This window comes from Macrobrachium nipponense, chromosome 4 (genome assembly GCF_015104395.2).
Source record: "Macrobrachium nipponense isolate FS-2020 chromosome 4, ASM1510439v2, whole genome shotgun sequence".
In the NCBI taxonomy this organism is placed as follows: Eukaryota; Metazoa; Arthropoda; class Malacostraca; order Decapoda; family Palaemonidae; genus Macrobrachium; species Macrobrachium nipponense.
This window is the reverse complement of record NC_061100.1, coordinates 3,243,857-3,269,755: the sequence shown is the minus strand read 5'-3', so window position 1 is coordinate 3,269,755 and position 25,899 is coordinate 3,243,857.

Below are 25,899 nucleotides of genomic sequence, written 5' to 3'. Positions count from 1 at the left end.
TATATATGTGTATATATATATATATATATATAGATATATATATATATATATATATACACATATATATGTATATGTATATATATATATATATATATATATATATATATATATAACATATATGTATAGTATATATATATATATATATATATATATATATATATATATATATATATACAATATATATGTAATATGATATATATATATATATATATAATATATTATATATATGTATATATATATATAATATATATATATATATATATTATACATATATATATATATATATATTATATATATATATATTTATATTATATATACACACATTAACATAAGTAATTTTCACTACGATTGCAAAAGGGAAACAAATTATTAATTTTCATGCTCAACATAACGCTACTTTTGATATCAAGATATGTTAAAAAAAAAATAATGTTAATAGTTAAACTTTCTATCTCATGATTCAAAGTACTCAATGACCATTCAATATACCTTCCTTACAGCCAGGAAATCTAAAGAAGAATAAAGCAAATCCCACAAGCTTAACTCAGTGGAATATTTCATTAAACTACTGAAATGAAACACCCTGGTCTTTCCTTTGCCGAAATAGAGACGATGATGGAGACCCATCAAATGAAGAAAGAGCGAAATCCCTCGTCCAAATGGAGCCTCGCGTGACTGATAACAGCTTGGATCGAGAACCATATTTTCTTTCCCATTTCGGGGCATTTTCCCGGATCCCTTTCGGCAGTGGACCGATGCCGAGAATTCCAAGAAACACGTGACAAGATGGAAGGCAGACTGGGTCATACATTTACCAAGGATCACAAGAGAGCCAAGGAAAAGAACTACCCTCTCGAGTTGGTTTCTAAAAGCGTTTTATTGTTGCTTTTATTATTATACAAAGTGAGAGAAAATTCATATGGGACTATGCCTAAAATGTCAGTGGTTTCCAAAACCAGCTCCTACTGAATTGAAAGATTTAAAATCGACAGAAGAAGGTAGCAAATAAATAACAAAAAAGTTAATTAGGTATACAAATATGTGTATATATTATAAACAACAATAAAACACAGAACTACGGGCAATGGTCCACGGGAATTTAGTGTTTACTAAAGAAGTAGTAATAAATTATCGGTATGAAAGAGGAAAGAAAACCTCAGAATAATTACAGAAGAAATCACATTGAGTGATCAACATCGAAAAAAATAACCTCAGAGTGAGTAGAGAGAAAGGTAATCAGGTGACCAACATCGAAAAAAAACTCAAAATGATTAAAGAGAAAGCACATCGGGTGATCTACATCGAAAAAACCGCAGAATGATTAGAGAGAAAGCACATCAGGTCATCAATATCGAGAGAAAAAAAAAACTCAGAATGATTGAAGAGAAAGCACATCAGGTGATCAACATCGAAAACCAACTCAGAATGATAAGAGAGAAAGCACATCGGGTGATCAATATTAAAAAAAAAACTCAGAATGATTGGAGAGAAAACGCATCAGGTGATCAACATCGAAAAACCTCACATTGGTAAGAGAGAAAGTGCATCAGGTGACGTATAAAGAAATAGAAGCTCCAAGAAGAAAATGGAAACCTCTTAACGATTAAAGACAAAGTAGACTAGATAACCGTTACTGAAAGACAGCCTCCGATAAACTAGAGAAGCAGATCGCATGACGGTTAGAGAACGAAAGACTTAGTTAAGGGAGATGATGATCAAGAGGGAAAAAAGTCCTTCGGGTAATTTAAGAAAAATTCATACCATAAAGTAAAAGAAAATATACTAGGATATCTGATCAAATAACAAGCTAATCATGCGGTGACACTTTTGGAATGATTAATACAAAATGCAAACCAAGAATTTAAAAAAAAAAATGTACGATACTTCACAATTTGTTGAAAAACAGGGAAGGGAAATTTCGAGATGAAAAAGAAGTACCTAATTCAGACCTTAATGACGAGATTAAAAGAAAAACACGAAGATTTTACTACTAAACAGATAGCCACCATCATAAAAGAGATAGCAAGTATGAAAACACAATGATGACACATAATGCTTTTACCGCGATGTTTTGACTAACACCGGTCGGTAAACATGAAAAGTTCCACTTAGGGTATTACGGTGTCAGTGGCTGGGCACACAAAGCCAGGAGGAGCAAAAGAAATTCTTGGAGAAGATAAAGAGTGACCGAAGTTACGGACAGACCCTCCAGGAGGAGGTCGTCGCCGAGAGAAAGAGAGGACAGACAAGCTCTCCAGCGTTATTATACCCCGCCCCCAATCCTTTTGTTACGAGGACATCACCAGCCTACAAAGGTTTGCTTTGCATGGAAGGGGAAGCTCCGCAACAGGATGTGATTTAGCAATGAGGAAATCGTCGTGGTCTAAATTGAATTTCTTAAAAAAATAAAATAAATAAATAAATAAATAAACACGACCAAATTGTGGTGATTTGATAGCACCGTATACTACAACTGTGTAAGTGTGTGTGTGTGTGTGTGTGTGTGTGTGTGTGTGTGTGTGTGTGTATATATATATATATATATAATATATATATATTATATATATACATACATACATACTTACATATAGACGGACAGACACAATCCCTTTGGAGGGGGTTGCCTAAAGCTGGTGGTTCCCTTCTGAATCTCAAAGTTCAACGATTTATTGTCCTTTAGCTGCAACCCTCATCACTGACACACTACGTGATACATTACACTGTCTATGTAAAAAGAATACACATATATAGGTCTTTTCAAGACAAATTTTAGACGTTCTGTTTAGCCCGAGAGCGATCGCTGTGTGTGCTTGAATGTTACAGTTTGAAGCATTCATAAAACAACACTTTCATCATTTATGTTTTCCATAAAGAAGTCATGTAGCTCTCACCAGTACTATATGTTAATACTTTTGTAAATGTATAAAAATTCAAATGGATACCATTCTCAAGAACTAAACAAGAACGAGAACTCATCATCTGGAAGACCTTCCAATGGTACTGGATGACTCAGTTTTTTCTGACATTCAACTGCAGAATAAAATCTCAAACAGCTGTAATTTCGACTTCAAAAATCCGATTGATTTTGTGCCCTTAACCAAAAACATATGCGCTTCTGCTGAGCTACGTATCAATAATAGTATAGAGTTCCAACAGCAGGAAACCTTCTGGAAGGGTCTGCTGGGACCTTTAAAGACAGAATAGGACCACAACGGCGGCAGAGAAATCTTTCCAAGGGGCCGGTAGGAATTCAGTTAATTCTGTGAACGTTAATGATAACTGGAAGCCTTCTAGTGGGGTCTGCAATAATCTGATTCAATAATAAGAAAATAATAATAATAATAATAATAATAATAATAATATAATAATAATAATAATAATAAGGCAAAGTAACGAGAACTGAAGGATAAAGCTACCAGAAATGGGAGCAACATCAAACACATAGATGAGACAGGATACAAATACCTGGGAATAATGGAAGGAGGAGATATAAAACACCAAGAGATGAAGGACAACGATCAGGAAAGAATATATGCAGAGACTCAAGGCGATACTCAAGTCAAAACTCAACGCCGGAAATATGATAAAAGCCATAAATACATGGGCAGTGCCAGGTAATCAGATACAGCGCAGGAATAGTGGAATGGACGAAGGGCAGAACTCCGCCAAGCAATAGATTCAGAAAACCAGGAAACAAATGACAATACACAAAGCACTACACCCAAGAGCAAATACGGACAGACTATACATAACACGAAAGGAAGGAGGGAGAGGACTACTAAGTATAGAGGACTGCGTTCAACATCGAAAACAGAGCACTGGGGCAATATCTGAAAACCAGTGAAGACGAGTGGCTAAAGAGTGCATGGGAAGAGGGACTAATAAAAGTAGACGAAGACCCAGAAATATACAGAGACAGGAGAAAGACAGAGAAAGAACAGAGGAATGGGCACAACAAACCAATGCACGGACAATACATGAGACAGACTAAAGAACTAGCCAGCGATGACAATTGGCAATGGCTACAGAGGGGAGAGCTAAAGAAGGAAACTGAAGGAATGATAACAGCGGACAAGATCAGCCCTAATGAACCAGATATGTTCAAAGTATGATAGACGGAAATAACATCTCTCCCATATAAGTAAGAAGCTGCATACGAAAAATGAAACCATAACCACATAGCAAGTGAATGCCCGGCACTTGCACAGAACCAGTACAAAAAAGAGGCATGATTCAGTGGCAAAAGCCCTCCACTGGAGGCCTGTGCAAGAAACATCAGCTACCTTGCAGTAATAAGTGGTACGAGCACCAACCTGAGGGAGTGATAGAATGCAAAGATCCTGTGGGACTATGGTATCAGAAACGGATAGGGTGATACGTGCAAACAGACCAGACGTGACGTTGATTGACAAAGTCAAGAAGAAAGTATCACTCATTGATGTCGCAAATACCATGGGACACCAGAGTTGAAGAGAAAGAGAGGGAAAAAATGGATAAGTATCAAGATCTGAAAATAGAAATAAGAAGGATATGGGATTGCCAGTGGAAATCGTACCCATAATCATAGGAGCACTAGGCACGATCCCAAGATCCCTGAAAAGGAATCTGGAAAAACTAGAGGCTGAAGTAGCCTCCGGGCCTCATGCAGAAGAGTGTGATCCTAGAAACGGCACACATAGTAAGAAAAGTGATGGACTCTAAGGAGGCAGGATGCAACCCGGAAACCCCACACTATAAATACACCCAGTCGAATTGGAGGACTGTGATAGAGCAAAAAAAAAAAAAAAAAAAAAAAAAAAAAAATAATAATAATAATAATAAAATAATAATAACGATCAGGCAATGATCCTCTGGGACTATGGTATCAGAACAGATAGGGTGATACGTGCAAATAGACCAGACGTGACGTTGATTGATAAAATCAAGAAGAAAGTATCACTCATTGATGTCGCAATACCACGGGACACCACAGTTGAAGAGAAAGAAAGGGAAAAAATTGGATAAGTATCAAGACCTGAAAATAGAAATAAGAGGGATATGGGATATGCCAGTGGAATTTGTACCCATAATCATAGGAACACTAGGCACGATCCCAAGATCCCTTAAAGGGTATCTAGAAAAAACTAGAGGCTGAAGTAGCTCCAGGACTCATGCAGAAGAGTGTGATCCTAGAAACGGCGCACAAAGTAAGAAAAGTGATGGACTCCTAAGGAGGCAGGATGCAACCCGGAACCCCACACATATAAATACCACCCAGTCGAATAGGAGGACTGTGATACCCTAAACAAAAACAAAATAATAATAATAATATAAACTTTTGACTCATACAATACTGTCCCCTTCAATAATGATATAAATATAACTTTTACCCGTACAATACTGTCCCCTTTAACAATTGCATAACGGACTCGACCTTCAAGGAAATCTTCCAAGAGGGTCTACTACAAAAATGCGTTCCACACTGGGTCACCAGACTATGGCTTAAAAATACAAAACAGCTGTAAGTCTTGCTTGGGTATCAGCAGGAATACAATATTATAAGTATTTCAGTAGCCTGGATCCTTATAGGGGATGTGCGGTGTTACGTTTAAATCTAAGACTTCCACGATAGCATAAGTATCCAAACAGATGAATCCTTCCATGTGGGGGGATGCAGGAATCTGGTTGAATATGGGACATCCATCGGTAACCTACGAACGCCAACAGCTGAAACTTCCAGGGGAGTCTCAAAGAATCCAACAACAAGATTTGGATCCCTTCCAAGTACTAAGTCTTCAAGAATCCAAGGGTATTATAGATCTTCAGAAAAGATATCCATTTTGTCAACATTTCTGAAATGAACGATATGTAAGTCTAGAGACTAGACGATCCCGTATTCAAATGTTATAGCTTCACTGAGGCCTCAGAAGCAGCCCGTGTCGCCCAGAATATTCCTATACCATCTGTGAGAAGTATGAGAGAGAGAGAGAGAGAGAGAGGAGAGAGAGAGAGAGAGAGTTTCAGACCATATTTAGACAAATATAGGTGAACTTGGGATGATTGTCAACGTGGGTAATGACGGTGGAGTCTGGTGAGTTTCGTTGCAAAATATACTAAGCATATTTATCCACATATAATTTGCAATGCCCACAATGCCTTTTCTCGAACTTCGAATTCTTCCCACTTTTCGGATACGTTGTCACTACAAACCCTTAGATCCAAATGCAGATGTCAGAATAGCGGGAATCGAACCCGTATCCCGGTCAACCAGAGCATCGTTTTGATTTCTTGGGATGTGGGTTTCGATTCCCGCTACCTGGAGTCGGAATTACTTCATCTTTCTTGCATCTGGATCTGGGGCTTTGAAGTGACAAGCATGTCAAAATATGTGAAGACTTCGAGGTGTTAAGATGGCATTTTGGCTTTTACTACAATTACATACGTATCTGGTTAAAAGTGACTAGTAGATTAACAAAATATATATATATATATATATATATATATATGATATATATATATATATATATATATATATATATAATATATATATATATATATATAATATATATATACTATATATATATATATATATATATATATATGTTTGTGTGCATACACTTATAATAACTATGCATGTATAGTATTATAACAGGAATCATCATTGTAAAGTCACACGAAGAGGCATCAGTAGCATGTACTATCTATGTGCTATTGCTTTTGAGGGGAAAAGAGCTGAAGGTGAGACAAAGACGTTTGGCAATTGCAAAGAGTGTTGGAAGGGTAGAGTCAGTCTGGAGCTGCACGTAACCAACGAAAAATAATGGAAGGAAAACTATGAAATTCAGTGGAACGAGTTTCTCCTAGTAAATGGCATCTTTGAACTTGTGACGTATTAATGGTAATTTATCCATTTTGCAGAAGTGAGTTGATTACACTCTTTCTTGAGAGTTATTTTCTTAATCTTTTATTATAAAAATAGTTACATTCCAAAATTTACATTATTTGGATAATTCTGTTAATAACGAAATATACATATAAACCTTAAATAACACTTTCCTACAAATCAATATAAATACAAAAAATCAAAACGTATAGTTAACATTCTTTAGTTACATGCTCGGAAATATTGCATGTATATCTACATTTAATATACATCGTTTGTGAATCTAATTTATTTTTCAAAGAACAATATATTTTGGCAACTATTGATGTGTTTAATAAGTTTTTTTTACTTTTTATTGAGAGTTAATAAGATTTTTTTTAAAGAATTACATTGGAAATTATTTCCTTTGGGAAGAAGACAACGAGGAGGAGGAGAGTCAATGTCCTCATTTTATTTTCCCTTTCTGGTGAGAGACGGGGGCGTGGAATCTAATCATTTTCCCGGAGACAAAAATTCCTGTTATTATTTGGAAAGTTTTTTTTATCATTACGAGAGGAGAGAGAATAGAGGAATGCATTCCAAAACGGGAGGGAATCACTGAGCAGCAAAGGGAAAACAAAGCCCTTCGGGGAGTACGACAAGGGGACGAGCTGTGCATTAACAAAATAAATGTTAATACACCCAGGGGAAAATCATCAAAAAAAAAAAATGGTGCCGTTACTCCCGGTGGCTATTTATGGTGGGTATTAGATTCCCCCTTTTTTCCACGATGTCTTACAAATCGATTATCTATGGTTGAGGTCAGCTCGTATGTTACGGTGATCGCCATTGTAGTCAAATAATTGAACAAAACACATCCCCACCTTCAGACAAATGCTATGGAAAAATTTCGGCCAAGAACCTGCGAAAATGATCAAATGAAAAAGATAACGGGGAAAACTAAGATAGATGATGATTTTGTGCTTCTACAATGAACGGAGACACGAGTTACAAAATTTAAGTGACATTGTCTTAATGTATGAAATTTTGATAAGAAATGCTATTCTTTTGTTAAATATGAGACAAAGTTGCAAGCGCTTTTCCTTTTGTAATGCATAACTATATAAACTAAGAATTAATGAGCGTGAAAAAAGGAAAAATGTCCGAAACCACCTGCAGGTATTCTCTCACCGCAACTCTCAGTTCATTCAAGATATTGCTTGCTATAACCTTGGTAAGATAGTCATAGAATACCTCGTTCATTTAAAAGATAATCAATTTATCAGTGCTCACTTCAGAATCATAATCTTGCCACAACTAATACCCTACCGCTCACTACGGATGGTGATCTGCCAAACTTGGAATGCAGGTAATTTAGATTAGCAGGTGAATTAATTTTTATAATTTTTGTAAAAGACAAACAAAAACAGCTAAGATGAGAGACTAAATTTATTTCATATTTAGAAAAAGTATTTCAGTTGAAAGCTAGAGTAAAAAAAAAGTACTGGTGAACACTATGATATATTCATAATTTACTCATGTGTAAGGAATGCATATTCTACTAAAAGGACGACAGTATCAAAGCCAGAGGCTTACAAAAACGGATTTAGCGTATTCATACATTCGATTGATTTTTTTCCAATTATTTCCATAGAATAAGCGTTTGGTAACAATACTTTCATACTAATATATATTCTTTGTTCCTCTGTATTAAAAGAAACATCGTCACGAAACAGATTAATTCATCATTTTATTTTACTTCATTGTAACAGATTGAACATTTAAGGAGAACGATGAACATAAAAAGATTTGTTTACCTGCGTCAAAATAGAAATTGCTAAAGAATATATTCATTAGTTTTATTTATTTCATAGTTATGCAAGAGACCCACTTCACCTTGCCGTAATCAACCCAAAGACGAAACGGAATATTGAAAGGGATGGAGTCATTCGTGTGAATAAATTATCTTAAAGAAGTTAATGAAAGCAGATGAAAGTTAATGAAGACGGAGAGTGAAGGGAGGTGGAGGAATTTGTGGGAGCGCACCCTCTTTAAGACCATCACTTCTACAGGTGTGGTCAAAGGAGCTCTACTCTATAAGGTAGGAAAGTAAGAGTGGTGAATGCGTGCACGTACTTCAGGGAGGATAAGTAGCTGTTCTGGAGGGAAGTGGATGCAGGAGAAAAAAGTTAACGAACCTCTTCAGTCACTTGATTTACTCTAAATAAGAGTTCGACCACCACATCTGGTTTGCCATTTTTCGTGGGTTCTATTTGAATGTGAACATGAAAAAAAAACATATATTAATAGTAAACATGTGATGAGAAAGTGATCTCTCACAATCATGTGATAAAGAATTTTTAAGATATTTTTTGGAGACCGCAAATTCAGGTATTTTTCAGAGAAATTTCAGAACTACAGTAATAAAAAGCCAGACAGGCAGAGAGAGTGCTCATAATTAGCTAGTACTTTCCGCACTTGAATTACTTCGGACCAAATTCACTACAAGGTTAGAACTGCCACTGGTAGTTTGCTAGATATTCATTCAGCCTTCAAGTGCGTCTTTACTTACTAATATGACGAGAGAGAGAGAGAGAGAGAAAGAGAGAGAGAGAGAGAGAGAGAGAGAGAGAGAGAGAGAGAGAGTCAAATTTCGATGTTATTTCACACAAGACTGGACCTTTAATCGCATGAGACTCCTCCACAGTTCATGAATTGAGAGACGACTTCTGAAAGCCGCCGACTTAAGAGATGATAATTACACTCGATGACACATTCATGAACTTTGTTTCGGGGTTCATGCATATTTTCTTTCATCCCAAACCATATCTATTACTCGAGAAGTGAAAGGAGAAGAATAAGGAAACGCTAAAGAAATTCTTCCTTTGACTTTCTTTCCGACTTTCTTTCCGCCTTCTTCTTCTTCTGCATCGATCCAAACACCAAAGTCAGTTTCGACGTCAGTTTGAAATCATTTCACGCCAATTCATTAGTCGTCTACGGTATTTAATCGATTAAACTTTTAATTCGTCATCTGAGGCAATTTGTGTCATAGCTATTTATAATGAGACACTCAAACGTGCATTTAATTTGATTTGTTTTGATTTATATAGGTTTTAGGCATAATGCCAAGCACTGGGGCAACTAAGGGCATTCAGCGCTGAAACGGAAATTGACAGTAAAAGGTTTGAAAGGTGTTACAAGAGGAAAACCTCAAAGCAGTTGCACTATGAAACAATCATAGGAAAGGGTGGGCAGTAGGATGGAAGAAAGAGAATATGAACGGAGGTACAGTAAAAGGAATGAAGTAGTTGCAGCTAGGCGCCCAAGGGACGCTGCAAAGACCCTCAACTAATGCCGTTTTTTAGCAGAGGCTCTTCAGCTCCAGTTGCACTGGTTGTTTGTTTGTTTGTTTGTTTTTTTCATTCTCTTTCTGCCTCGTTTCTTTTGAAACTCCTCTTGCTCCAAGTGCTCCTCTCGGCAGAGAACAGAATCCTGTGGCGTAATCTCTACCAAAGTTAAGAAATGTAACTCAATGTACTTCCTTCTTCAAGACAATAATAAACAAGTAAATAATGCGCCGAAGTTTCTTCGGCGTAATCAGGTTTTCTGTTACTGCATATAATGCTGTAGGAAACTCAGCCGTGGCATAAAAGGTTCAGCACAGACCGGTAGTGGCCTATATTTGTTGGGCGCCTGTAGCGGTGTCAGACGCACGATCATAGATAAACTTAAACGTAAATAATTTTGTTTAATATTGCGGCTAGAGCGCTGCAATTTGTTCTGTTTGATGATTGGAGGGTTTACGATCAACTTACCAATTTGCAGCCCTCTAGCCTCACTAATTCTCAAGATCTGAGGACGGACGGACAGACAAAATGCCATCTCAATAGTATCCTTTTACAGAAGACTAAGACTAAACGATTTCAAATATTTAAATTTACAAAAACCTACAACTCAACTATTTCAAATATTTCACTTTACAGAAAACTACAATTAAACTATTACAAATATATCACTTACAAACATTATTATTAACCTGACGAGTTTGGGATAATATCTATCTAACTGTTCTGTTCAGCGGACACACGTACGTCCATGGGGTTTTATTACGTTTCATTATGACGATTCATTATTAATTTGGCAACATATTAATGCACCACATCCATTTGCTAATATACTGATTATTGTACCGTAATTAAAAATTCAAAATCAGTTGTGTCCGAATTTCCATTTATGAATTAAACGTTTGAAGAATGGCAGGCACTGGGTTCTGCTAGAATGTAATAATAATAATAATAATAATAATAATAATAATAATAATAATAATAATAATAATAATAATAATAATAATAATAATAATCTGTTAAAAATAATGGCTGTTTTCACAAGATTTTGTGAATAAAATCACATGGGTTTCTTAGCAACCGCAAGGCTGACAAAATCTTAGACTTATTTAAATAAAATAAAAATCTTAAGTTAAAATCTGCTCCTGTTGACAAGCATGATAGTCGTTCATATGGCATGAGATGTTTAAAATCTTTGTGACTGCCTTATGGTAACCCACACCAAACCTTTTGTATAAGTTCTTAAAAATAGGAACCACCAAACCACATTTCGCACCCATACATCTGTAAACAGAATTGTTTAAATATAAATATCTACATGTCTTTATCTGCAAAATAAAATTTCCTCAACATCATGTTGAATTCAGCGTAAAATTTACTGTTTGTCCGAATTATGTCGTCATTATAATTAATTGCACGTTATAATATTCCCCAAGTACTTAAATGATTGTACACATTCAGTCTCATCAAAACCAATTTTAAATGACTCATTATTTTCACTTTCTTTCAGGTTAATACTAAAAATCATGCACTTTGTCTTCACAGGGTTAAAATTTAATTCTGTATTAAAAGCTTCCTCGTAAGCTGCATCTATCAATTTTTGCAGACCAATTGCTGAGGGGGCCAACAACTCAACTTCATCAGCAAATGAAAAGGCATTTTAACTTAAAATGCCCAGTCGGCAACCAACCTTCGTTTCAGAAATACTCCCAAGGAGCGTATCAACACGCATTCCATAAAAGAAACTTGTTAAATCCTCCCTGGCTCTCTCCGTTTTAGTTTTAAGAAAAGAAAACTATTGCAAAGCTTTGCCAGTCCGTCCGCACTTTTTCTGTCCGCCCTCAGCTCTTAAAAACTAATGAGGCTAGAGGGCTGCAAATTTGTATGTTGATCGGTCATCCTCCAATCATCAAATAAACCAAATTGTAGCCATCTAGCCTTAGTCATTTTTATTTTATTAAAGATTAAAGTTGGCCATGAACGTGTGTCTGGCAACGATATAGGCCAGTCCAGAGTCAAAGTTAATAGGGTCTGCTCAAACTCGGCAGTGGGGCGGAGCTGATACTGTGACGTCACAAGAGTAACACTACCCATGCTTTAGTTTTTATACATTTAATCCATATTGCACGTTTTTTCTTTTTTATAAAATCGGATAAAACCTGTAAAGATGTTACATGCTTGATGTTTTTTAATAACCATTCAAAGTATCTAGGGTCTGCTCAACTCGGCAGTGGGGGCGGAGCTAATGCTGCGACGTCACAAGAGTAACACTCCCATGTTTCTCCACTGAATTACTCAATCCATATCGCGTGGTGTTTTTCATAAAATCTTGATGATAAAATCTGTAGAGGTCACATGTTTGATTTTTTTAATACCCATTCTCTCATTTGAGTCACCAAACCCTTGTTTTATTGCACAAAATATACCAGTTTTGAACACACATAGCTACTCCACGCTTTCTTATATGTTTTATTCTTTACTTATTTATTTACTTACCTATATACTGGTTTGCTGTATTCTCTTCAAGTCCATTTCTTTTAACATGACAACTCTCTCTCTCTCTCTCTCTCTCTCTCTCTCTCTCTCTCTCTCTCTCTCTCTCTCTCTCTCTCTCTCTCTCTCTTTCAGGTAGTAATATTATCAAGATTTTAAATAATTCTTAAGAAATGTATTTAGTTCTGTCACTGTGTTCATACCTCACATTGAAAAGCAACTTTTTTTATGATAAAGGTTAGAATGATAGATTAATTATATTTTCCAAATCTTGTTGTGAATACTTATTGTTATGTAATAAATACAAAGAAAATGTGGATACAGGCAGTGTAAAAAATGGCAGTTGCATTTGCACGACTTGGCCACAAAAAAGAAAACAATATCAAAAGTATAAGAATTACATCATATACGATATAAGGTATCAAAGGAATAAATGATGAAGAAAATGATACAGGGAACACAATTCCAGAAAATTTCTCATTAGCACTTTATATCACATAAATATACTTCCGAACACATAAGTTTACATATAACACAAACTGTATACATAAAGGTATTAATTATGCGTGCATCAAACGCTTATAATATTTAAGAAAAAAGTACAAAAAGTTATTCGTCAGTCTGGCTGGATGTATCTGATGACGTTTCACAAGGGGCGGGGCTAGATTTCAGATCTCCCACGAACGCTTAATTTTTTATAATTTTTGCGTGCGTAGATAATATTTTCTGTGCGCGATTATGGGTTTGAAAATAATTGTAATTGTAATGTGTCATATACCAACTGAAAGGGCATTCTTCGTACTTTTACATGGTATATGGCAAAACGTAATAAGGTGAAAAATTATGTAAGAAAAATGTAAATATTTACATAAAATTTAAAAATTTTGGTCCGTGTTTGACCTAGAATTCCTCGAAAATTTCTGAGAACACCTATCAATTTTATTTATGCATTATATAGAAAAATTTATCAGCTTTCTAATCCATTTTTCAGTTTCTTTCTATCTTCATCCCTAGTCAGTTACGCTACGAAACGTGAATGTATGTAGGTTGACGGATGAAGTAATTGCGCATTTTGTGTGCGTAGATAATTTTTTCTGTGCGCGCTTGTGGGTTTGAAAGTAATTATAATTGTAATGTGCTATATATCATTTGAAAGAGCAGTCTTTGTACTTTAACGTAGTATACAGCAACATGCAATATAAGGAAAATTTATGTAAAAAAAACGCCATCGCAAAAATAGTTATATGAAAATGTTATCGTAAATATAGTTTCATAAAGATATGGTCCTTTTGTAACTGATGACGTTTCACAAGGGGCGGGGGTAGGTTTTAGTACCGCCTCGTAAGCAGACCCTGTATATTTTGACTCTGGGCCAGTCCACCACATGGGCCGCGTCTTATACAGCGTTATACCGTGGCCACGATTGTACAGTGACCCCCGAAAGAGAGATCTATTTTCGGTGGCCTTGATTACACGATTGACAGAAAAATGGATTGGCGCATTTTCTACGAGTTTTCTTTCCCATTCGTCTAGACCTATATATTTCACACGAGCCACTTGACCACTGTACCAAAAATGAACTAAATTGACATAAACAGCCGGAGCCCCATAATCCATTCTTTGCCTCATAAGAATATCGTCATTAACGGAAGCAGATGCTTTACTGAGATCAACAAAGCGAGCTTGAACCTCCGAACGACCATTGTTGTAAGGCAGGATTCTTTCTTTTAACACTAAACAGGAATAACCGGTGGAATGGCCGACTCGGAAACGATGCTGTCTGTCGCTCGGACTCGGAGAATCAGCGGCTTTATTCTGTCTAAAAGACAAGACTCGAGTAACTTCAATGATACCGTCATTATCTGAGCTCGATCTGTCGCCAAACTTATCTTTAAAACAGCAGTGATTACACGTCGTAATATACTCAATTGAAGGAATGTAGCAATGAATGATAAAAGTCAGTAAGTAAAGATTGCCACGAAGAGACTTCGGGGCAATCAATTTTCCTGTACAGCATTGAATGCTGTCTGAAACTTTCAGCCACAGCCCTAGAAACTTTCAGCCACAACCCACAGGTGGCCTGTGTTGGTACCTACAGCACTGCCAGACGTACGATTATAGTAGAATTTAACCTTCTATAAAATAAAAACTACTGAGGCTACAGGCCTGGAAATTGGTATGTATGACAATTGGAGGGTGGATAATCAACCTACCAATATGCAGCCCTCTAACCTCGGGAGTTTTTAAGATCTGAGGGCAGACAGAAAAACTACTGACGGACAAAGCCATCTCAAGAGTCTTCTTTGCAGAAAACTAAAAGTAACATAGAGAAACTCATTACAAACATCAGGACCCAATTTTAGGTGGTTCAAATGAAAATTACCGTATCCTATACCTGGATCAGTGTTAGTAATAGCTTTCTTAATGTCATGCATACTGAACCTCAACAATATTTGAACCTTACACTTCGCACTTATGTATGCTCTTTTGAATTTCGAATGACTTCTGCTTTGTTTGTTAAGCTGACACTGATCTATATTTACAAGGAAAAAGATATTGTTTCCCCAAAGAACAGATACCAATGAAAACACACACGAAGTTTGTGATATTTTTCCCCTCAGAGATTCTGTTAATCCTAGTCAGTATATTTGACAGCGAACAGTCTGTATTTCCTTGGCGATGTTGGTGTACAACACGCAGTGATGTCAATGTAAAATATATTTATTAGAATATGTATAAAACAAAAACTTTCTTTAGATTGAGAAGGAGAATTGAGCATTTTCTCGAAAGCCCTGGTTTTAAATATTTTATGTATAAGGTCACGGGGATGGACAAATGTGAGAGGAGATTTCAACTAGCACCTTGCAGAACCATGTACCATGACAAATCGTAAGCAATAAGAAACAACAAACACTTGAATTAGAAAAATGGACACGAGAATTTAACGGGTGGGGGAAAAAGGTCACCACGGAAAGGCGTTATACTTAGTTACAGGCATTTACTTTATTTCCACAAATAGTTTGATAAGATGGAAATTAAGTTAAGTTCAGGTACAAATCTTAACAGAGCAAATTCATAATAAAATTTACAGCAAAAAGACAACTGCTTTGCTTTCAGAATTAAAAATTAATTATATGCAATTAAAGTGCAATTGGAGAGCCACTGGCTCAGTAATTACTAAGAGATTCATTGGGATGTCAGAGGCACTAACTTATGGTGATAGTGGTTATCAATGTCTTGAAAATGGTATACAATAGAGAGGCATTAACTTCCATGCTAGAGCCTAGGCTCAAAGGTGTATACCCATTTATGGCCCGACAGATACCAAAATTTCCTCAAGGAGCTTAGGCAAAAATCCAATAGATGGCCAGAATTCCAGTTCGAAAAGGAAAGATACTTACCAGGTAGGATGCTATGGCACGAAATTGACCTAGCTTAAGCTGGCAAGACGATACAAAAATTTCCTTCAGGAGGCTTAGGCAAAAATCCAATAGATGGCCAGAATTCCAGTTTCGAAAAGGAAACATTATCTACCATAAGAGGTTGCCTATGGCACAATTGGTATACCTATGCTTAAGCTGGCAAGGACGATACAAATCCTTCAGGAGGCTTAGGCCCAGCACCCAGAAGTTGGGCAAAAATCTATTTTCGATGACAGAGGCATTAACTTACCATGCTATGGCTTGAAAGCGGTATACCCACACTTAAGCTGGCCCTACAGATACTGAATTCCTTAAGGAGTCTTTGGCAAACATCCAAAAGGTTGGCAAAAATCCACTTTCAATAGGAGAGGCATTAAGTTACCATGGTAAAGGTTGCCCATGGCTCGAAAGTGGTATACCCACACATAAGCTGGCCCAACAGATACTGAATTGATTGATGAAGCTTAGGCTGGCACCCAAAAGGTGGGCAGAAATCCTATTTCGATACGAGCAGCATTAACTTACCATGAAAGAGGTTGCCTATGGCTCAAAAGTAGTATACCCACACTTAAGCTGGCCCGTCAGATACTGAGTTCCTTAAGGAGGCTTAGGCCAGCCTCCAAAAAATGAAAAGAAATCCACTTGCTAGAGGTTACCTATGGCTCGAAAGTGGTATACCCACGCTTAAGTTGGCCTGACAGGTAACGAATCTCTTAAGGAGGCTTAGGCCAACATCCAAAAGATGGGAAGAAATCCACTTACGATAAGAAAGACATCAACTTACCATTGTATACGTACCTATGGCTCGAAAGTTGTATACCCACGCTTAAGCTATGTTGACAGATAACAAATTCCTAATTTGGGTTAGGCCAGCATCAAAAAGATGGGAAAAAATCCACTTTCGATAAGAGAGGCATTAACTTAACATGCTAGAGATTGCCTATGGCACAAAAGTGCTATATCCATGCTTAAGCTGGCCCGACCGATACCGAATTCCTTAACGAGGCTTAGGCCAGTATCCAAAAGGTGGCCAGAAATCTACTTTCAATAAGTGAGGCATTAACTTACCATGACTGAAATTGCCTATGGCTCAAAAGTGGTATACCCACGCTTAAGCAGGCCTGACAGACAACGAATTCCTTAAGGATTCTTAGGCCAACCTAAAAAAGATAAGGAAGAAATCCTCTTCTGATAAGAGAGGCATTAACTTACCATGGTAGAGGTTGCCTATGGCTCAAAAGTGGTATACCCACTCTTAAGTTAGCTCGACAGATACCAAATTCCATAAGGAGGCATAGGCCAGCATCCAAAAGGTGGGCAGAAATCTACTTACGATAAGAGATTCATTAACATAGCATATTAGAGGTTACCTATGGCTCAAAAGCGGTACACCCACACTTAAGCTGGCCCGACAGATACCGAATTCCTTAAGGAGGCTTAGGCAAGCACCAAAAGGTGGGCAGAAAACTACTTTTGATAAGAGAGACATTAACTTACCATGCTAGAGATTCACTATGGCACGAAAGTGGTATACCCACGCTTAAGCAGAACCGACAGATAGCGAATTCCTTAGGGAGGCTTAGGCCAGCATCCAAAAGGAGGGCAGAAATCAACTCTTGATATGAGAGAAATTAACTTACCATGGTAGAGGTTGCCTATGGCTCAAAAGTGGTATACCCATGCTTAAGCTGGCCCGACAGATATGAAATTCCTTAAGGAGGCTTTGGCTAGCATCCAAAAGGTGGGCAGATATCTACTTTCGATTAGAGAGGCATTAACTTACCAGGGTAGAGAATGCCAATGTCACGAAAGTGTTATACCCATGCTTAAGGTGGCCCGACAGATACCGAATTCCTTAAGGAGGCTTAGGCCAGCATCCAAAAGGTGGGCTGAAATCCACTTTCGATGAGAAAGGTATTAACTTACCATGGTAGAGGTTCCCTATGGTTCGGAAGTGGTATACCCATGCTTAAGCTGGCCCTACAGATACCGAATTCCTTAAGGATGCTTAGGCCAGACAATCCAAAAGGTGGGCAGAATCCACTTTCGATAAGAGAGGCATTAGCTTACCATGGTAGAGGTTGCCTATGGCTCGAAAGTGGTATATCCACGCTTAAACTAGCCCGACAGATACCGAATTCCTTAAGGAGGCTTAGGCCAGCATCCAAAAAAGGTGGGCAGAAATCCACTCGATAAGAGAGGCATTAACTTACCATGGTAGAGGTTACCTATGGCACGAAAGTGGTATACCCATGCTTAAGCTGGCCCGACAGATACCAAATTCCTTAAGGAGGCTTAGGCCAGCATCCAAAAGGTGGGCAGAAATCCACTTTCGATAAGAGAGGCATTAACTTACCATGGTAGAGGTTGCCTATTACTCGAAAGTGGTATACCCACGCTTAAGATGGACCAGCAAATACCGAATTCTTTATGGAGGTGCTTTGGCTAGCATCCAAAAGGTGGGCAGAAATCCACTTTCGATAAGAGAGGCATTAACTTACCATGGTAGAGGTTGCCTATGACTCGAAAGTGGTATACCCACGCTTAAGCTGGCCCGACAGATACCGAATTCCTTAAGGAGGCTTAGGCCAGCATCCAAAAGGTGGGCAGAAATCCACTTTCGATAAGAGAGGCATTAACTTACCATGGTAGAGGTTACCTATGGCACGAAAGTGGTATACCCATGCTTAAGCTGGCCCGACAGATACCAAATTCCTTAAGGAGGCTTAGGCCTGCATCCAAAAGTTGGGCAGAAATCCACTTTCGATAAGAGAGGCATTAACTTACCATGGTAGACGTTGCCTATGGTTCGAAAGTGGTATACCCACGCTTAAGATGGACCAGCAAATACCGAATTCTTTATGGAGGCTTAGGCTAGCATCCAAAAGGTGGGCAGAAATCCACTTTCGATAAGAGAGGCATTAACTTACCATGGTAGAGGTTGCCTATGACTCGAAAGTGGTATACCCACGCTAAAGGTGGCCCGACAAATACCGAATTCATTTAGGAAGCTTAGGCCAGCATCCAAAAGGTGGGTAGAAATCCACTTTCGATAAGAGAGGCATAAACTTATCATGGTAGATGTTGCTTATGGCTTGAAAGTGGTATACCCATGCTTAAGCTGGCCCGACAGATACTGAATTCCTTAAGGATGCTTAGGCCAGCATCCAAAAAATGGGCAGAAATCCACTTTCGATAAGAGAGGCATTAACTTACCATGGTAGAGGTTGCCTATGGCACGAAAGTGGTATACCCATTCTTAAGCTGGCCGGACAGATACCAAATTCCTTAAGGAGGCTTAGGCCAGCATCCAAAAGGTGGACAGAAATCCACTTTCGATAAGAGAGGCATTAAATTACCATGGTAGAGGTTGCCTATGGCTCAAAAGTGGTATACCCACGCTTAAGCTGGCCCAATAGATACCGAATTCCTTAAGGAGGCTTAGGCCTGTATCCAAAAGGTGGGCAGAAATCCACTTTTGATAAGGGAGGCATTAACTTACCATGGTAGAGGTTGCCTATGACTCAAAAGTGGTATACCCACGCTTAAGCTGGCCCGACAGATACTGAATTCCTTAAGGAGGCTTAGGCCAGCTTCTCAAAGGTGGGCAGAAATCGACTTTCAATGAGAGAGGCATTAACTTACCATGGTAGAGGTTGCCTATGGGTCGAAAGTGGTATACCCACGTATAGCTGGCCCGGCAGATACCGAATTCCTTAAGGAGGCTTAGGCCAGCATCCAAAAGGTGGGCAGCAATCCACTTTTGATAAGAGAGGCATTAACTTACCATGGTAGAGGTTGCCTATTACTCGAAAGTGGTATACCCATGCTTAAGCTGGCCCGACAGATACCAAATTCCTTAAGGAGGCTTAGGCCAGCATCCAAAAGGTGGGCAGCAATCCACTTTCGATAAGAGAGGCATTAACTTACCATGGTAGAGGTTGCCTATTACTCGAAAGTGGTATACCCACGCTTAAGCTGCCCCGACAGATACCGAATTCCTTAAGGAGGCTTAGGCCAGCATCCAAAAGTTGGGCAGAAATCCACTTTCAATAAGAGAGGCATTAACTTACCATGGTAGAGGTTGCCTATGGCTCGAAAGTGGTATACCCACGCTTAAGCTGGCCCGACAGATACCAAATTACATAAGGAGGCTTAGGCCAGCATCCAAAAGGTGGGCAGAAATCCACTTTCAATAAGAGTTCAGTCATTACTTACCATGGTAGAGGTTGCCTATGGCTCGAAAGTGGTTTTACACCAACGTTATAGCTGGCCCGACAGATACCGAATTCCTTAAGGAGGCTTAGGCCAGCATCCAAAAGGTGCAGAAATCCACTTTTGATAAGGGAGGCATTAACTTACTATGGTAGTGGTGGCCTATGACTCATAAGTGGTATACCCAAGCATAAGCAGGCCCGACAAATACCGAATTCCTTAAGGAGGCTTAGGCCAGTAGACAAAAGGAGGGCAGAAATCCACTTTCGATAAGAGAGGCATTAACTTACCATGGTAGAGGTTGCCTATGGCTCGAAAGTGGTATACCCATGCTTAAGGTGGCCCGACAGATACCATATTACATAAGGAGGCTTAGGCCAGCATCCAAAAGGTCAGCAAAAATCCACTTTCCATGAGAGAGGCATTAACTTACCATGGTAGATATTGCCTATGGCTCGAAAGTGGTATACCCACGCTTAAGCTGGCCCGACAGATACCAAATTACATAAGGAGGCTTAGGTCAGCATCCAAAAGGTGGGCAGAAATCCACTTTCGATAAGAGAGGCATTAACTTACCATGGTAGAGGTTGCCTATGGCACGAAAGTGGTATACCCTCGCTTAAGCTGGCACGACAGATACCGAATTCCTTAAGGACGCTTAGGCCAGTATCCAAAAGGTGGGCAGAAATCGACTTTTGATGAGAGAGGCATTAACTTACCATGGTAGAGGCTGCCTATGGGTCGAAAGTGGTATACCCACGTATAGCTGGCCCGACAGATACCGAATTCCTTAAGGATGCTTAGGCTAGCATCCAAAAGGTGGGCAGAAATCCACTTTCTATAAGAGAGGCATTATCTTACCATGGTAGAGGTTGCCTATGACTCGAAAGTGGTATACCCACGCTAATGTGGCCCGAAAAATACCGAATTCATTTAGGAAGCTTAGGCAGCATCCAAAAGGTGGGTAGAAATCCACTTTCGATAAGAGACGGCATAAACTTATCATGGTAGATGTTGCTTATGGCTTGAAAGTGGTATACCCATGCTTAAGCTGGCCCGACAGATACTGAATTCCTTAAGGAGGCTTAGGCCAGCATCCAAAAGGTGGGCAGAAATCCACTTTCGATAAGAGAGGCATTAACTTACCATGGTAGAGGTTGCCTATGGCACGAAAGTGGTATACCCCATTCTTTAGCTAGCCCGACAGATACCGAATTCCTTAAGGAGGCTTAGGCCAGCATCCAAAAGGTGGACAGAAAATCCACCCTTTCGATAAGAGAGGCATTAAATTACCATGGTAGAGGTTGCCTATGGCTCGAAAGTGGCATACCCACGCTTAAGCTGTCCCGATATATACAGAATTCCTCAAGGATGCTTAGCCCTGTATCCAAAAGGTGGCAGAAATCCACTTTTGATATGGGATGCATTAACTTACCATGGTAGGAGGGTGCCTATAAGACTCAAAAGTGGTATACCCACGCTTAAGCTGGCCCGACAGATACCGAATTCCTTAAGGAGGCTTAGGCCAGCTTCTCAAAGGTGGGCAGAAATCGACTTTCGATGAGAGAGGCATTAACTTACCATGGTAGAGGTTGCCTATGGGTCGAAAGTGGTATACCCACGTATAGCTGGCCCGACAGATACCGAATTCCTTAAGGAGGCTTAGGCCAGCATCCAAAAGGTGGGCAGAAATCCACTTTCAATAAGAGAGGCATTAACTTTCCATGGTAGAGGTTGCCTATGGCTCGAAAGTGGTATACCCATTCTTAAGCTGGACCGACAAATACCGAATTCCTTAAGGAGGCTTAGGCCAGCATCCAAAAGGTGGGCAGAAATCCACTTTCGATAAGAGAGGCATTATCTTACCCTGGTAGAGGTTGCCTATGGCTCGAAAGTGTATACCCACGCTCAAGCTGGCCTGAAAAATACCGAATTCCTTTAGGATGGCTTAGGTGCTAGCATCCAAAAATGGAAGAAATCCACTTTCGAAAAGAGAGGCATTATCTTACCAATGTAGATGTTGCCTATGGGTCGAAAGTGGTATACTCACGCCGACAGATACCGAATTCCTTAAGGAGGCTTAGGCCAGCATCTCAAAGGTGGGCAGAAATCGACTTTCGATAAGAGAGGCATTAACTTACAATGGTAGAGGTTGCCTATGGCTCGGAAGTGGTATACCCATTCTTAAGCTGGCCCGACAGATACCGAATTCCTTAAGGAGGCTTAGGCTAGCATCCAAAAGGTGGGCAGAAATCCACTTTCGATAAGAGAGGCATTAACTTACCATGGTAGAGGTTGCCTATGGCTCGAAAGTGGTATACCCAAGCTTAAGCTAGCCCGACAGATACCGAATTCCTTAAGGAGGCTTAGGCCAGCATCCAAAAGGTGGGCAGAAATCCACTTTCGATAAGAGAGGCATTAACTTACCATAGTAGAGGTTGCCTATGGCTCGAAAGTGGTATACCCACAAATAAGCTGGACCTACAAATACCGAATTCCTTAAGGAGGCTTATGCCAGCATCCAAAAGGTGGGCAGAAATCCACTTTCGATAAGAGAGGCATTAACTTACCATGGTAGAGGTTGCCTATGGCTCGAAAGTGGTATACCCACGCTTAAGCTGGTTCGACAAATACCGAATTCCTTTAGAAGGCTTAGGCTAGCATCCAAAAAATGGGAAGAAATCCACTTTCGATAAGAGAGGCATTAACTTACCAATGTAGAGGTTGCCTATGGCTCGAAAGTAGTATACCCACGTTGAAGCTGGCCCGACAGATACCGAATTCCTTAAGGAGGCTTAGGCCAGCATCCAAAAGGTGGGCAGAAATTCACTTTCGATAAGAGAGGCATTATCTTACCATGGTAGAGGTTGCCTATGGTACGGAAGTGGTATACCCACGCTTAAGCTCTCCCAACAGATACCGAATTCCTTAAGGAGGCTTAGGCCAGCATCTCAAAGGTGGGCAGAAATCCACTTTCGATAAGAGAGGCATAAACTTACAATGGTAGAGGTTGCCTATGGCTCGGAAGTGGTATACCCATGCTTAAGCTGGCCCGACAGATACCGAATTCCTTAAGGAGGCTTAGGCTAGCATCCAAAAGTTGGGTAGAAATCCACTTTCGATAAAAGAGGCATTAACTTACCATGGTAGAGGTTGCTTATGGGTCGAAAGTGGTATACCCACGTATAGCTGGCCCGACAGATACCGAATTCCTTAAGGAGGCTTAGGCCAGCATCCAAAATGTGGGCAGAACTCCACTTTTGATAAGAGAGGCATTAACTTACCATTGTAGAGGTTGCCTATGGCTCAAAAGTGGTATACCCACGCTTAAGCTGGCCTGACAGATACCGAATTCCTTAAGGAGGCTTAGGCCAACATCCAAAAGGTGGGCAGAAATCCACTTTCGATAAGAGAGGCATTATCTTACAATGGTAGAGGTTGCCTATGGCTCAGAAGTGGTATACCCATGCTTAAGCTGGCCCGACAGATACCGAATTCCTTAAGGAGGCTTAGGCCAGCATCCAAAAGGTGGGCAGAAATCCACTTTTGATAAGGGAGGCATTAACCTACCATGGTAGAGGTTGCCTATGACTCAAAAGTGGTATACCCACGCATAAGCTGGCCCGACAGATACAGAATTCCTTAGGGAGGCTTAGGCCAGCATCCAAAAGGTGGGCAGAAATCCACTTTCGATGAGAGAGGCATTAACTTACCTTGTAGAGGTTGCCTATGGGTCGAAAGTGGTATACCCATGTATTAGCTGGCCTGACAGATACCGAATTCCTTAAGGAGGCTTAGGCTAGCATCCAGAAGTTGGGCAGAAATCCACTTTCGATAAGAGAGGCATTAACTTACCATGCTGGAGGTTGCTTATGGCATGAAAGTAGTATACCCACGCTTATGAAAGCCTGCTTGATACTGAATTTCGTAAGGAGGCTTAGGTCAGCACCCAAAAGGTGGGCATAAATCCAGTTTTACCAAAGTAATTAGTTGAGATTGTTAATGAGGCGTTCAATATGACTAGCAGCTAGTCGAACTTGATGGACTCTACCTGCGATAGTGATTAGATTTGTTTTTTCTAACCTTCCCGGTAGTGCAATGAGTGTGACACCACTTCTTTTGGTAATTTTCCTCTAGCGTTCTCCTTCGGTTCCATTGATAGCTTTATGGAATTTCCTCGGGACATCCAGTTCAGCTATCACTTCTCCATCAGTTTTCCTCAATCCACCTAAGTGTTTACCTTTTCCCCCCTCCCCCTGAAGATTATACAGTTGTCCTCCTGTTGATGGGGAAGTCTTGTAAAACGCGAGAAGACACTTTTGTCTGCCTTCGGCTGATCTGGTTCCAAGTCGAAGGTGATCCGTTTTCGATCAGCCTTTTTAACCTGTTGGGGCTTTTTGCACCCCTTGTCATCCTTGTGGGCATCTTTCTCTACAACTCCTTGGTCTTCTCCTTTTGTTTCTTTTGCTCTTTTCTTTACAGTTACAATAGCCTTTTCGTCTTCCTTCTGTTCCTCATTAGCCTGCAGCTTTCCTTGGAGTAAGTTTTCTGTTTGGAGGGTCACTTTTCTTCTCGAAGTCGTCCTTGGTTTTTCCAACGTTTCCTCATCATTACCGAGATGAACTGACTTGCTGTGGAAGAGGACGCTCTCCTCAGGTAGATCTTCCTCTGAGCTTCGTTCTCTCCTCTTCCACAGGCTTTGGACAACTTATTTTCGAGGCACTGATCTTCTCCTTTAATCCATCTAGTTCGGTCAGTAGAGCTTCGTGCCGTTCGCCTCGCACGAATTCGTTCATCTTGCCTCCATTAGTTCTTTTTGTAATCTGCCGTTCTCTTCAGACATCTCTGCGATGATATGAGCTTGTTCTTTAATATCCTTTTCCAATTCTTCTTTCTCTTTCAGAAGTTGTGATTGCCTCTCCATCTGGGCTCGGTTTTCTTCCTTTGCCCTTTCCAGCTCTGCTTTCATCAGCGATTTGATTCCTCCATTTCATCGGTTGTGTTTCTATGCCGCTCAGTTCATTTCCTTCAGATCAGTGATAGTTTTGTTCGCTAATTCCTTCTCTCTTTCTCCTTTATTTTTTGAAGGCCTTCATATTTATAGTAGAGGAGGTCAAACTTCGTTTCCATCTCCTCTTCCTTTTTCTTAAAATGAGCATTTTCTTCAATCAGTTTTTCTATTGCCTCTAATTTATTCGCGTTGTCTGGTTCACTTGTCTTTTCAGTCAATTTCTTAGATTTTCCACCTCAGTTTCCTCGGTTTGATCAAGTGAGCTATCCATCGACGACCTATCAAAATTCTTGCTCTTCGTCATCAGAATCAGTTTCCTGCTTCTTATTACTTAGTAAGGAATTAAACATTAACACAATTCCTGCCAAAGATCAGATACATTCCAAAACCAAAATACACAGACATGACCAAGTTGGACTTTTGCCAATTCTTTTTCCAGAGTTCGGGCCACGGATTCACACTGTTGTAATTCCTGTCTGGATTTCCAAAGTCTTTCAACACGAGGGAAGAAGGACAATATCCGACGAAGGACTGCAACGGGCGAAGATTCCATGGTTTCCTTAACGAAGT